Source organism: Oncorhynchus mykiss, chromosome 17 (assembly GCF_057628025.1).
Source record: "Oncorhynchus mykiss isolate SJ-2025 chromosome 17, ASM5762802v1, whole genome shotgun sequence".
Lineage (NCBI taxonomy): Eukaryota > Metazoa > Chordata > Actinopteri > Salmoniformes > Salmonidae > Oncorhynchus > Oncorhynchus mykiss.
In genome coordinates this window covers 64802116-64817585 of record NC_143038.1, presented here as the reverse complement: position 1 = coordinate 64817585, position 15470 = coordinate 64802116, and the positions used below count along the sequence as shown (strand labels likewise).

Genomic DNA, 15470 nt, shown 5'->3' with positions numbered 1-15470 from the left:
GTGGGGGGAAGAATGTGCGTATTAAATAACAAACTGACAATTATAACGGTGACCTGCGGTCATTTGACTGACAAATAACTGTCCTCCAAAATTCCATGAATGTCACAGCATCTCCATCTAAGCTCTGTCCCAGCCAGGTAGTTAGTAGTTCAGTTCACTGTATTGGATAGCAGAAGACCATCCAAGAACCAACAGCTAGGAGGGCCACTCTGGGTACTTGTTCAGATCTAGGATAGTAACAGTCTTAACTGGCTCGTCTTGCATTGCCAGTTCCGAGTCCCGTGGGAAAGACGGAAACGTTGGTTCAGAACAGGCAAACGACACCTCTGTTCAACAGCACTGTACTTGGATAGTATATCAGACCTGAGGAGGTAGCTTGCTTTGATGATGCCAGTTTTCCACAGAGCCGCACCCTGTCAGGAGGGTCAGCTTCAGGATGATAGAGTGCCTGTCACTGCGACAACAGGCTAACACCTCAACTCAATCATTTTCAAAGGGCTGTTCCCAGGCCAGCCCAGGCTCAATTTCTTAGGGCACAATGCCAGTTAAACATCAAAAGCAAAGAACTGCAGTCCAATTGCCCCCATAGACGAATTCACCAAGCCCCTTTTCCTTGAAGTTATGGCCATATATGGTGGCCGAAAGAGTGTGTAAGCAGCTGATAACACAATGCAACATATACTCTATACCCTTGACAGGCAGACTTAACGGTATGTTGCCAAAATAATACAAATCTGGCAATGTGTTTTAGAAACAAATTCATACAGTCCCATTTTGACCACATTCTTTCCGGGACAAGCCTTTTATATGTACCTTGTTTGTGCCGGCAAGTTTATGAGTGTGCCAATGTGGGTGGACATATATTTGAATAAATCCATTGAATATACACCATTACAAAGAAATCCATTTATTAATGTGTTTTAGGCAGGTTTTAAGAAACATTATTAGACTAAAATATATTTTCAAAAGAATAGAATGGCACATTTTTTGTTAAATGATGTTACTGGTCTGTGCAGCCTATAGGCTACATGGCTGCACAGGAAATCAATAGTGATTTTGTTCATTAAACAGACAAGACACACTTAGGCTACCCTGATCACAGTCAAAACACATATTTTATAATGGGTTAAGAATATAAGGAAATATAACAGAATCAAATATATATATATATAAATCAAAGTAATATTTTTCCCACAACTTTTGTGTCACGGCAACATTTGGAACCGCTGTCATATAAAAAAGTGATATTTTGAAACAAGCCCATGCTTTTTATCCACATTTCATCTGTTTCCTACCCTCACATTCACTTTGTTAGGTAGCAGGCGTAGGGTCTTACATTGAGAATATCATGATGGCAATCTATATTTTCAAAAGCATTTGAGTCGTGTTTGTATTCCACAACCTCTGCGGGCTTTTGGAGTTGCCTTTATGAGATGGAGCATAATAATAGACCTACACTTGATTAAGACTACATTATTGCATGCTAAATGGTTCTGATCAGCGATAGATGAGTAAACGAATAGATGAACTACCACCTCCAATTGTTTGCCAGCCAGAAAATTAACCAAATATACAGATGGAGAATCAATGAGAATAAAAATCCCATTGATTAAGACAAGTACAGGCTTTTGGTTGCGTGTAGGCCTAGGCTACTAAGCGGCTGTGAGTGAAGTGAAAAACAATCCACTTGTTAAACTACCTAACATGCTGGCAAAATGTTCTGATCAGTGCTAATGAATGAGCCAACTCCACATTTCCACAGCCTAATTCTAGCCTAACCTATATCCAAACAGAGATTCAGTAAAAATACAAATCTGACATCGATTGATTTATCAAGATGACTCTCCACGCTTGTCTAAAAGCAGCAGGAAATGGTGCTGAAATAGTGAACACACTGGCAGGCTATTGTTTCAAATGTATTATAACATGTGGATGACTTTGGGAGATTCAATACGCAACAATTTGCCTTCTACTTGCATTCGCCTTCTTCATTCCTTCCACTTGCATTCGCCTACTTTATTCCAATATTTACGTCAACCAGTGATATTTATTCCCCCAGTAATTCTTTATGGATCCATCCAGTTGGGGTTAAGAAAACAGTGCCTCTGGTGGACTATGTGAAAAGACGGGTGAGGTGACATGCCTCGCAAAGTTTAGAACTGGCAGGAGGATAGTAGTAACGGGCGCTGCCTAGCAACCATCAAGAGCTTAATTAAGAGCGTAGTTAGTGCTTGCCAATGCCGCCTCAACATTACGACTACATTTCATACTAGGCTGTAGGCAGAACTTTACAAAATTCATGACTAGGTTGGTTGCTGGAAATACACTGAACAAAAATATAAATGCAACATGCAACAATTTCAAAGATTTTACTGAGTTACAGTTCATATAAAGAAATCAGTCAATTTAAATAAATTCATTAGGCCTTAGTCTATGGATTTCGCATGACTGGGCAGGGGTGCAGCCATGGGTGGGCCCGAGATGGCACAGTCCACCCACTGGGGAGCCAGGCCATGCCAATCAGAATGAGTTTTAGCCCCACAAAAGGGCTTTATTACAGGCAGAAATTCTCCTCATCAGCTGTCCGGATAACTGGTCTCAGATGATCCCGCAGGTGAAGAAGTCGGAGTGGAGGTCCTGGGCTGGCGTGGTTACACGTGGTCTGCGGTTGTGAGGCCGGTTGGACGTACTGCCAAATTCTCTAAAACGATGTTGGAGGGCGGCTTATGGTAGAGAAATGAAGAACATTAAATTCTCTGGCAACATCTCTGGTGGACATTCCATTCCAGTCAACATGTCAATTGTGCTCCCTCAGTTTGAGACATCTGTGGCATTATGTTGTGGGGCAAAACTGCACATTTTAGTGGCCTTTTATTGTCCCCAGCACAAGGTGCACTTAATATACCACACCTGTCAGGTGAATGGATTGTCTTGACAAAAGAGAAATGCTCACTAACAGGTATGTAAACAAATTTGTGCACAAAATTGGAGAGAAATATGTTTTTTGTGGGTATGGAACATTTCTGGGATATCTTTCTTCAGCTCATGAAACATGAGACCAACATGTTTTGATGTATGTGATTTAGTCCCATTTTTTATGTTTTCATAAGACACGTGTGGCAGACTCTGTGTTTCTGTTTTTAGCTTGTTTGGCTAGGCCCTCTCTCACACTAGGCTAATCCTCTGTTTACAGTGGCCCTGTTTATTAGCTCTCACCTTACACAACAGGGCTATTAGCCTGGGTAAAAGCAAGCCCTCAGAGACCGTCTCATGCTCAGACTTTTGTTATGGGAAAGGCTACCTCTAGATAGTGGAGAGCCTGGTTTTTACATCACGGCGAAGAGCCTGGTTTTTACAGCCCGGTGGAGAGCCTGGTTTGTGTAAGGGCCAGATAGAGAGAGGCACTACATGAAAGCCTCAGAGGCTGGAGGGAAGAACGGCCAGGCCCCCACCATTCTCTGAGGTTAACCGCCCCCTGGCTTCCTCTTATTCACTCCTATTCCCACTACATGACAGCTGTAATCTACTCCTAGTCACACTACATGTTAGCCATAGCTGTCCTCATCCAGGACTGGGCGGTTTACCGTATTTTACTATATACCGGTATTGATGCATGGACCGGTTTGGGTTTTTACTTTACCTTCTATAACTATTTGAATGTTTGGTTTGTTAAATGTGATATTCCGTGTGTAACGTCCATTTTTATTGTTTACACTGCTACAACTTAGACCGCTGCGCCACTCGGGAGCCCTAAGGCACTGCATCTCAGTGCTAGAGGCATCACTACAGACACTGGTTCGATTCCAGGCTGAATCACAACCGGCCGTGATAAGGAGTCCCATAGGGCAGCGCACAATTGGCCCAGCATCGTCTGGGTTAGAGGAGGGTTTGGACAGGGTAGGCCGTCATTGTAAAAAAAATGTACTTAACTGACTTGCCTAGTTAAATAAAGGTTAAATAAAAAAACATTTTAAAAAACTTGAGTCATCCCCCCCATCTTTCCATCTCTCCATGCCGCTTTCCTCACATACTTCGCCCCGCCCCCTATCACTCAAGGAGCGCACATGTTGTTGCTTGACCACCAGACACTTGCGTTCAGCCTGCATCGTCAATGAAGCACATGCAACAATTTTGATGACATTTGCTTAATATAAACCCACAAGCGTTCTATAATTACAGTTCGTTTCTTACATCTGCAAACATCTAGTTTCTCTTTTCTTAGCTAAGCTAAATCGTGTTAGCCGCTAATTCTAATCGTTAGTTAGCTGGCTAGCTAGCAAATAAATGTACTGAGTCAGAGCAAACGTAGCTAGCTAATACAGCCAAAGATTATAGTGTCCCAGATGAAAAACTGACCATCACGTTGGTTCTTACCCTGTCTCAATAACTCCTCCCTGGCATTTTCATTCATTGTCATGTCAAACAACACTGTATACAAAGTGCCCACTATTATATTCTAACTATAGAATTAGAATGATTTATTCTATTTCCATGATTCCTACAGTTCATTCAAGTGTTTTGACCTAAATCGCAAGTCAAATTGCAATTGTTGGTTAAAAATAAGGCCTCGTTTTTTCCCCCATATCGTGCAGCCCTACATGGCAGTGTGAAAATTACCTCAAATAAGTGCAGTAAATGCAAAAATGTATGGAAATGCAGGAAATTGAATTGAACAGATTTAATCAATCAGAATGGAGAAAGACCCATTTTGAAATCACTTAGAATGTATGTGTTACCACCCTAGGGTCACGCACTACTCATAAAGCAAGTTTAAAACTTTTATTATTAAAAAAACATAAAATACCATCATACTGTCAAAAAATAGGCTACCTATCATTGGTGGCAGTTGGTCAGTAGAGACTCGCCTAATTCAATGTGTGCTTTGTAACTCTCTCCATCTTATGGAGGATGGATGTTGTTTTCCCCCCTTGGCATTTTCCCTATTTTGTTGCCTTACAACCTGGAATTAAAAATATATTTTTTGGGGATTTGTATAATTTGATTTACACAACATGCCTACCACTTTGAAGATGCAATTTTTTAAAATTGTGAAACTAACAAGAAATAAGACAAAAACGGAGAACTTGAGCATGCGTAACTACCCCCCCCCCCCCCCCCCCAAGTTAATACTTTGTAGAGCCATCTTTTGCAAAACTGCTCCAGCTCCTTCAAGTTGGATTCTGGAAAATTCTGACCAGTTTCCCAGTCCCTGCTGATGAAAATCATCCCCACAGCATGATGCTGCCACCACCATGCTTCACTGTGTGAATGGTGTTCTCAAGGTGATGAGAGGTGTTGGGTTTGCACCAGACATAGCGTTTTCCTTGATGGCCAAAAGCTACATTTTAGTCTCATCTGAGTGTACCTTCTTCCATACGTTTGGGGAATCTCCCACATGCCTTTTGGTGAACACCAAATGTGTTTGCTTATTTTTTTCTTTAAGCAATGTATTTTTTCTGGCCATTCTTCCGTAAAGCCCAGCTCTGTGGAGTGTACGGCTTAAAGTGGTTCTATGGACAGATACTCCAATCTCCACTGTGGAGCTTTGCAGCTCCTTCAGGGTTATCTTTGGTCTCTTTGTTGCCTCACTGATTAATGCCCTCCTTGCCTGGTCTGTGAGTTTTGGTGGGTGGCCTTATCTTGGCAGGTTTGTTGTGGTGCCATATTCTTTCAATTTTTTAAGAATGGATTTAATGGTGCTCTGTGGCATGTTCAAAGTTTTATATTTTTTTATAACCCAACCCTGATCTGTACTTCTCCACAACTTTGTCCCTGACCTGTTTGGAGAGCTCCTTTGTCTTCATGGTGCTGATTGCTTGGTGGTGCCCCTCGCTTAGTGGTGTTGCAGACGCTGATACTGAGATCATGTGACAGATCATTTGACACTTATATCACACACAGGTGGACTTTATTTAATTCATTATGTGACTTCTGAAGGCAATTGGTTGCACCATATCTTATTTAGGGGCTTCATATCAAAGGGGGTGAATACATATGCACCACTTTTCTGTTTATTATTTCATAGAATGTTTTTTGAAACAAGTCATTTTTTTACATTTCACTTCACCAAATTCAGCTATTTTGTGTATGTCCATTACATGAAATAAAAATCCATTTAAATTACAGGTTGTAATGAAACAAAATAGGAAAAACGTCAAGGGGGGTGAATACTTTTGCAGGGCACTGTAGGTGATTGAGTGTTATGACGAAAGAGAAAGTTGTTTCCTTGTAAATCTTATCTGATGGAGTGTCTTTAAACACGTTGAAACATCTGACTGCTCGTCACTGCACACTGTTCTGTTTGGGTCTGGGTGGACGTGTCTGTAGATTTCTGATTATTGAAATGTTTACCAAGAGACATGTTTTTATAAACACAAGCAAATAGTTGGCCAAAATACACTTCAACATGGAATGTATGAAGACCACACTCCAGATGATAACGTAGTCACAACTTTGCAGTCTTGTATAATGTCGCTTACCTGAATGTGAAAAACAATTATCAATTGTGCTGATATCTTAAAACCATAATCAATTGTGCTGATATCTTAAAACCATGACCCATTGGGTTGATATGTTAAAGCCTTGATCAATTAAGTTGATATGTTAAAACCATTACACTATCTTAAAACCATGATCAATTGTTTGGGGCACCCTAAAGCTTGAGGGGTGTGTGCTATGCCCTTGCTTAACTATCTTAGGTGTGCAAAATAAATTTTCTCCAACTCAGGGCTCCAGCTATGCATTTGGTCATGACACCCTGTTCTGTTTGAGTCTGGGTTGACGTGTCTGTAGACCTGTGACTATTGAAATGTTTACCAAAAGGCTTGTTTTTATAAACGCAAGCAAATAGTTTGCCAAAATACACTTCAGCAAGGAATGTGTGAAGACCACACTAAGATGAAAATTTGCAGTCAGTACTTTGCAGTCTATAATGTTGTCTACCTGAATGTGAAAAACCATGTTAACATGAAGTATAGACATTATACATTCCAATTGTTGTACTAGGCATAAAGACTAGCCTATGTTATCATATTGTGTGGTGTTGTCGCTGTAGGTTGAGACTGTGTGTTTTGCACAATTTCCTCAACTTCATTAAGGAGTGTGTATATGTTAGGCTTGGGCAGTATACCATATACATTTTGAAATACCAACGGTATGATTTTCAATACCGTTTGGGGCACCTTAAAGCTGGGGGGGGGGGGGTGCACCCTACCTTAAATTATTTGGCAAATCTAAGATAGTTATCTCCAGCTCAGGGCTCCAGCTATGCATTTGCTTTGCTAACTTGCTAGCTAAGTGACTCTCTTGCAAAATCCAGATTCTTGGTCACAGTAGAGACAATCAATCCCCTCCTGGATGAAGATCTTTACTGCATAAATTTGCTTTGTGAGTAAAAAAAATCTGTAAAAATGTTTGGAAATATGCGCTGCCGGTAATACCGTATACCAATGGGACTTCCCCCATAACATTTTAATAATGATAATGAAACCTACAATTCTACACTGTTGCTTAAGAGAACATAACGCTTTCTTTTGGGGGGGGGTGCCACAATAAATAATATTGAAAAATGGTTTTAATGACTAGCTTACTAAACTACTCCCCTGAAAATCCCCCCCCCCCCCCCCCCCCCCCCAATAATTCATTGATAGGTGTGAAATCCTACCAACTCTATCCTGCTCCTCCCCTGACAATCCCATCCACAGTGATCGATTGATAGGCCAAACTGTTAAGAATGTGGCCAGGATAAAAAATTGCAATGAGGAAATAACTCATGGTGTGATTGTGGTAACGTACAGGAACACAAATCCTTTTGTTCTCCCGATCTGGAATATTTCACCATCAAATGCCGAGCACATTACCTCCCGGGATAATTTTATTCTGTTATCTCTGTTATCGTCACGGTCGTGCATACCCCCCCCCCCCCCCCCCCCAAGGAACTAGACTGGACTTTGTGGAAACTGCATATCCTGAGGCCACATTTATAGTAGCTGGGGACTTTAATAAAGGAAATAAGAGGAAAAGGTTAACTAAGTTTTATCAACACATCTCCTGTGCTACTCGCTCATCGAGCACTCTTGACCATTGCTACTCCCCCTTCCTGTATGGCTATAAGGAATTGCCCCCCCCCCCCTTCCTTCGGCAAATCAGATCACACCTCCATTTTGCTCCTCCCCTCTGTCGTGTCTTTACTATCATTAACTGAAGACTGATAGTTTTTTATCAAAGATTATCTGTAATTAGTTATTACGCGATCAACTGATTAATCACGTAACTAATTTACTAGGAAGTCGGGGCACCAAGGAAAAATATTCAGATTACAAAGTTATAATTTCCTAAAATTACTTTGCAGATATTTTATCTGATCAATGAGTCTTCGAGTTATTTAATTATTTACTTTACCTCACGTTAGTCTCATTCCAAATGTCATAAATTGTTGGTTATCGGCACGAACCCAGTCTTCACTATGAGTCATCCATACATCAATTGCCTTAAATCATTTATTTATTACTAAGTAATTCACAGAAATGCATAAACAAACAAACAAACATGGTAAATGTGGTTACATGAAATGATAGGAGAATGTGCCCTAGTGGGCTAAACCGGCATGGCGGCTTGTTAGACAAAAGGGGGAGTGGGGGTCGACTAAGAAGTCACTACAGAGTTCATAATTATAACAATTGAAATGCTAATCCTTTACACATGAACACTCACTCATTCGGGAACAATTGCAATCAATATATATATATTTACGCTCGTCTTGATCGCTGGTGAAAAGTTTGTCTTTTGTAGAATTGTCCGTCTCTCTTCCTCTCTCTCTCTCTCTCTTGGTTAGAGGGGATAGTTCAAAGTGACATTCGTTATAGGATGGATGTTTTGGAGGTTGTCGTTCTTCGCGTTCAATGATACCGAATTCCTAGCTGCAGACGAGTAATTAATATCAAAGACTTGTTCTTATTCTGTCGGTATCGATAGTCTAAGAGTTTAACCACGTGGTATGATTAAAAGATTCAGCAATGGTCTGCAACCTTTGTACTCCCGTGATTGAGAGAAACATGGTCTGGTGATAATTTCTCAAAGTTGGGTTTTATTCGGAATGGCAGAAAAGGGCTGTCCCAGGATGTCTGACCCTAACTGGGCTCAGGGGCGGTCCTCTGATTTAGTTCAAATCCAATTCCCCTTTTCCTTCATTAAACAGTCCAAATTCACATTGTAAAATTGTGTAAACAGTATCATACGCACTCATTCATCTTACACAGCAATTAGATGTAAACCTTATATCTGGGGCTATTATATAAACAGCGTTATGGTAATGTGGCCACACCGTCTCCCATGAGCTTCCCAAGTTGTGACAAACGGACCAGTTCGTAGCTGGATTCTTCACCGATCTTTTATACTTTCTCCGGAACATGAAATTTGTTCATACCTCAAGTTCTGTGAGGTGGAAGGATTTCCTTTGTTCTCCATGAAAAACTACTCTCTATAACTGTGTGTCCATGGGGTCTTCTCAGGAATTTACGACCTCTGACCACAGCAGCCTAGTTGAAGGAGGCAGGGAGAGGGGGATGGGCTTGCTATACCCAAAGAGGCCAATGTCATGACACCTCCTATAGCCAGACTTAAACAGGAAGTACTAGTGGTAAGGACTGTTCAACGTTGGTGTGAGCAATCGTAATGTATGCTTCAAGATTGTTTTGATCACGCGAACTGGGAAAGAGAATTGTATTGATGTACACATTGACTCGGTGACTGAGTTCATCAAGAAGTGCATAGAGGATGTTGTTTCCACTGTCACGATTAGAACCCAAAAACTAGGATAGATGGCAATATTTGCGCTAAACTGGAAACGTGAACCACCCCATTTAACCACTGCAAGGTGACTGGGAACATGGAAGTGTACAAACAGACCAGCTATGCCCTCCATAAGGCAATCCGAGGCGTATGAGGCGGGGACTTCAGACAATCACAGATTATAAAGGGACAAGCTAAACCCCACCTTCGCCCGCTTCAAGGAAAACTCAGAGCCGCCAACGTGGGCCGCCGCCAACGTGGGCCACCGCCACTCACAAGGACTGTGTTCTTGTTCTCCGTGGCCGACATTAGTATGACATTTATGCATGTTAACCCTCGTAAGGCTGCCTTCCCAAGTCACGTCCTCAGAGCATGTGCAGACCAGCTGGCTGGAGTGTTTACGGACCTATTCAATCTTTCACGATCCCAGTCTGTTGTCCCCACTTGCTTCAAGATGTCTAACATTGTTCCTGTACCCAAGATAAGCGACAGTCATTTAGTTCAGTTACCATCGCCCTATAGCACTTACTCCTGTCATCATGAAGTGCTTTGAGAGGCTAGTTAAAGTTCGATCCCAGGCTGTGTCACAACCTGCCGTGACCAGGAGTCCCATTGAGTTGCGTCCGGGTTAGGGGAGGGTTTGGCCGGGTTGGGCTTTACTTGGCTCATCGCGCTCTAGCGACTCCTTGTGGCGGGCCGGGTGCTTGCTGGCTGACTTCGGTCCTCAGTTGAACGGTGTTTTCTCCGACACATTGTTGCGGCTGGCTTCCAGGTTAAGCGGGCGAGTGTTAAGAAGCACGGTTAGGTTGGCTCATGTTTCGGAGGATGCATGACTCGACCTTCGCTTCTGCCGAGCCTGTTGGGGAGATGTAGTGATGAGACAAGATCGTAATTGGATATCATGAAATTGGGGAGAAAAAGGGGGGTAAAATACACAAAAAAAAAAGAATGCTCAGCCTTCAACACCATAGTGCCCTACAAGCTCATGACTGCGTGTCCACGCACATCTCCAACTCAATCATCAAGTTTGCTGATGACACAGCAGTGGTAGGCCTGATTACCAACAATGACGAGACAGCCTACAGGGAGGAGGTGAGGGCCCTGGTGGAGTGGTGCCAGGAAAATAACCTCAACGTCAACAAAACGAAATACCTGATCTTGGACTTCAGGAGACAGCAGAGAGAGCACACCCCCATCCACAATAATGGGGCCGCAGTGGAAAGGGTGAAAATCTTTAAGTTCCTCTGCGTGCCCACCACTGACAACCTAAAATGGTCCATCCACACAGACAGTGGTGAAGGCTTAACAGCGCCTCTTCAACCTTGGCCCCTAAGACCCTCACACACTTCTACAGATGCACCTTTGAGAGGATCCTGTTGGGCTGTATCACCGCCTGGTACGTTCATTTCACCATCCACAACCACAGGGTTCTCCTGGAGGGAGTGGTGCGGTCAGCCCAACGCATCACCTGGGGCGCATTGCCTTCCTTCCAGGTCATATACAGCTCCTTGTGTCACAGGAAGGCCAAAAAGATCATCAAGGACCTCTGCCACTTTGGCCACGTCCTGTTCACCCCACTACCATCTAGAAGGAGGAGACTGTACAGGTGCATCAAAGCTGGGACAGAGAGAAGCTGTTTTTCAGTCGATCTCAGGCCATCAGACTGTTAAATAGTCACCACTACCCGGCCTCTGCCCAGTACCTTGCCCTGAACTTAGTCACTGTTACTAGCTGGCTACCACTCGGTACTCTGCTCTGCACCTTAGAGACTGCTGCCCTAGAGTTTTTCTTCCTTTAAAAGTTACGAGCTTATGCCGCGACCGTTAGTGGTAAATGGTGGCATTCTGTCATTGCACCACACTGTCACAAGGGGGAGTTAGAACGCTGATCTATCGGTAGTCTAAACTGTGGCAATTAATGGAGGTGTTTTCGGTCTGAGAGTCTCCTCTGGCACTAGAGTCCAGCATCAGTCAACAACAACAAAACTGTCGGTGGTCCTGGAGTTAAGAGAGAACTTGGGTAAATACAATGGGGTTATTTCACTTGACATGTGGACTGACGATTTTCGAAAAATAGCAACGGTTGGCTTTTGGTTTCTCTCCCTCTAAAAACAGAAATAAATAACAAACTGGCTTAATTGACAAATTTGTAAGAATGTCTCACCCCATGTTCAATAATGTCCTTTTTTACCTTTATTCAGATTACAGTTGCTCACTTGAAACAAAATCATCTCCAAATTATTGTTATTTTTTAAACAAGCCATAGAAAGTTGGTTGCAAAAAAAAAGTAAGGAACTTGTCTGTCGGCCCTGTATTAAAGACTAAAATTGGTTAAAGAAAATTGTGATAAATAAAAAATATACACCAGTTTCATTTAAGGACCAAAAAATTGACAGCAGTGCCATATAGGTATTTTCAATGTATCGATTTACATGGCATATGGTTTATGAATTGACATGCAATTTTCCGCTCCTCCTGAAAGCCCTAATATTAAAAACAGTCAAATGCATGCTCTCCGTCGCCCACACGCACTTTAAACATTTGGATAATAAAGCATTTAAAGGCTGACATTAGTTGATTTTAGTACTTCTGACAGCCAAAATTCTTACTCCACCCATATCTTCTGGATTTTTAAACATTCCCAGAAGGCATGGATTATTATAAACTACTGCAGGCCTAAAACTTATGGGTGCAAACAAGGTTTCCATGATGGGCTCTTAGCAGGACAGTAGACTCTTCAACCTTTACAAAAGGATAGCTCGGGCTAGGTGTGGAAATAAAATCACTTGCAATGTAGTAAGTACTCTAAAGTTTTACATTTCTAACTCCAAACATCATGCAACTGCAAAATGTTGGGTAAAGCATATACTGTACACTATTTCTTCATCAACATCTTAATGCTTTCGTTAATAAAATAATGATCCAAATGCAGATGTTTATTTCAACTATCAGCAGGATAATAGACTCTTGCCGAGTTTAGGGACTTTAAATATATGAATGGATCCATAATGAATTACTATGGGAATAAATATCACTGAATGACATTGCATGGGGTCTGGTCTTGATAAATCAATCATGGCTCTATTTATATAATGAATATTAATTCAGAGGGCAGAAATTATTAAATATTAAAGCATTAGACCTCTCACTAAAGGCGTCAGTCATACAAAAGTTATACTTAAATCCGAACAGGTTTTGCAGTTTGTCACGAATCATTGGGTCGAAACTACAGAACAGTACAAAACAAGAGAACACACATGGTTAATGTTCTGGAAATAAATAGAAAATATATATTTTTTTAAATGTATATGTACAGTGGGGCAAAAAAGTATTTAGTCAGCCACCAATTGTGCAAGTTCTCCCACTTAAGATGAGAGGCCTGTAATTTTCATCATAGGTACATTTCAACTATGACAGACAAAATGAGAAGAAAAAATCCAGAAAATCACAATGTAGGATTTTTAATGAATTTATTTGCAAATTATGGTGGAAAATAAGTATGTATCGCTGTATTTGGGGAGTTTCTCCCATTTTTCTCTGCAGATTATCTCAAGATCTGTCAGGTTGGATGAGGAGCGTTGCTGCACAGCTATTTTCAGGTCTCTCCAGAGATGTCCTGGCTCTGGCGGAGCCACTCGTACGTTGTCTTGGCTGTGTGCTTCGTGTCATTGTCCTGTTGGAAGGTGAACCGTTTGCCCCAGGTCCTGAGAGCTCTGGAGCAGGGTTTCATTAAGGATCTCTCTGTACTTTGTTCTATTCATCTTTCCCTCTATATTGACTAGTCCCCCTGCCGCTGAAAAACATCCCCACAGCATGATGCTGCCACTACCATGCTTCACCATAGGGATGGTGCCAGGTTTCCTCCAGACATAACGCTTGGCATTCCGGTCAAATAGTTCAATATTGGTTTCATCAGACCAGAGAATCTTGTTTCTCATGGTCTGAGAGTCCTTTAGGTGACTTTTGGAAAACTCCAAGTGGGCTGTCATGTGCCTTTTAATGAGGAGTGGCTTCCGTCTGGCCACTGTTCCATAAAGGCCTGATTGGTGGAGTGCTACAGAGATGGTTGTCCTTCTTGACAGTTCTCCCATCTCCACAGAGGAACTCTGGAGCTCTGTCAGAGTGACCATCGGGTTGGTCTCCTCCCTGACCAAGGCCCTTCTCCCCCGATTGCTCAGTTTGGCCGCTCTAGGAAGAGTCTTGGTGGTTCCAAAATTCTTCAGTTTAATAGTGATGGAGGACACTGTGTTCTTGGGGACCTTCAAAGCTGCAGAAATGTTTTGGTACCCTTCCCCACATCTGTGCTTCAACACAATCCTGTCTTGGAGGTCTACGTACAATTCCTTCGACCTCATGGCTTGTTTGGTTTTTTATATAGACAGGTGCGTGCCTTTCCAAATCATGTCCAATCAATTGAATTTACCTCAGCTGGACTTCAATCAAGTTGTAGAAACATCTCAAGGATGATCAATGGAAACCACCTGAGCTCAATATCAAATCTCTTATCAAAGGGTCTGAATACTTTTATGTAAATAAGGTATTTCTTATTTTGAAGCTTTATACATTTGCTCAATTTTTAACAATTCTCACCCCTTGACTTTTTTCACATTTAGTTGTTTTACAGCCTGAGTTTAAAATGAATTATATTGAGATATTTTCTGACAATACACCTTAATGCAAATTGGAATTATTTTTAGTTTGTTTGTTTTTTGTTTGACAAATGTATAAATTAAATGCTGAAATGTATTTTAGTCAATAAGTATTCAACCCTTTTCTTATGGCAACTACAAAAAAAATCAGGAGTATGGGCTTAACAAGTCACAAGTTGCATGGACTCACTGTGTGCAATAATAGTGTTTAACATGCTTTTTGAATGACTACTTCAGTCGATCAGTGAATTTCAAACACAGATTCAACCACAAAGACAAGGGAGGTTTTCCAATGACTCACAAAGAAGGGCACCAATTGGTAGATTAAAAAAAGAGCAGACCTTGAATAGCCCTTTGAGCATTAAGTTATCAATTACACTTTGGATGGTGTATCAATACACTCAGTCACAACAAGGATACAGGCTTCCTTCCTAACTCAGTTGCTGGAGAGGAAGGAAACTGCTCAGGGATTTCGCGATGATGGTGACTTTAAAACAGTTACAGAGTTTAATGGCTGTTATATGAGAACTGAGGATGGATCAACATTGTAGCTACTCCACAATACTGACATAATTGAGTGAAAAGAAGGAATGCAAATATTCCAGAACATGCATCCTGTTTGCAACAAGGCACTAAAGTAATACAGCAAAAGAAATTGGCAAAGCAATTGACTTTTTGTCTTGAATTAAATTGTTATGTTTGGGGCAAATCCAATACAAAACATTACTGAGTCCCACTCCATATTTTCAAGCATAGTGGTGGCTGCATCACGTTATGGGTATGCTTGTAATCGTTAAGAACTGGGGAGTTTTTCATGATAAAAAAAGAAACGGAATGGAGTTAAGCACAACATTTTAGAGGAAAACCTGGGTCCGTATGCTTTCCACCAGACTCTGGGAGATGAATTCACCTTTCAGTAGGACAATAACCTAAAACACAAAGCCAAATCTACGCTGGAGTTGCTTACCAAGAAGACAGTGAATGTTCCTGAGTGGCCGAGTTACAGTTTTGACTTAAATCTGCTTGAAAATCT

The 15470-nt window shown here is 41.6% G+C and overlaps 1 protein-coding gene across 2 annotated transcripts in view; it reads left to right on the top strand.

Annotated features, from left to right (window-relative positions):
- LOC110494693 (suppressor of tumorigenicity 7 protein-like) overlaps positions 1–15470 on the top strand; it is a 58170-nt gene that overhangs the window by 12323 nt on the left and 30377 nt on the right. The gene's annotated exons all lie outside the window — the stretch shown is intronic.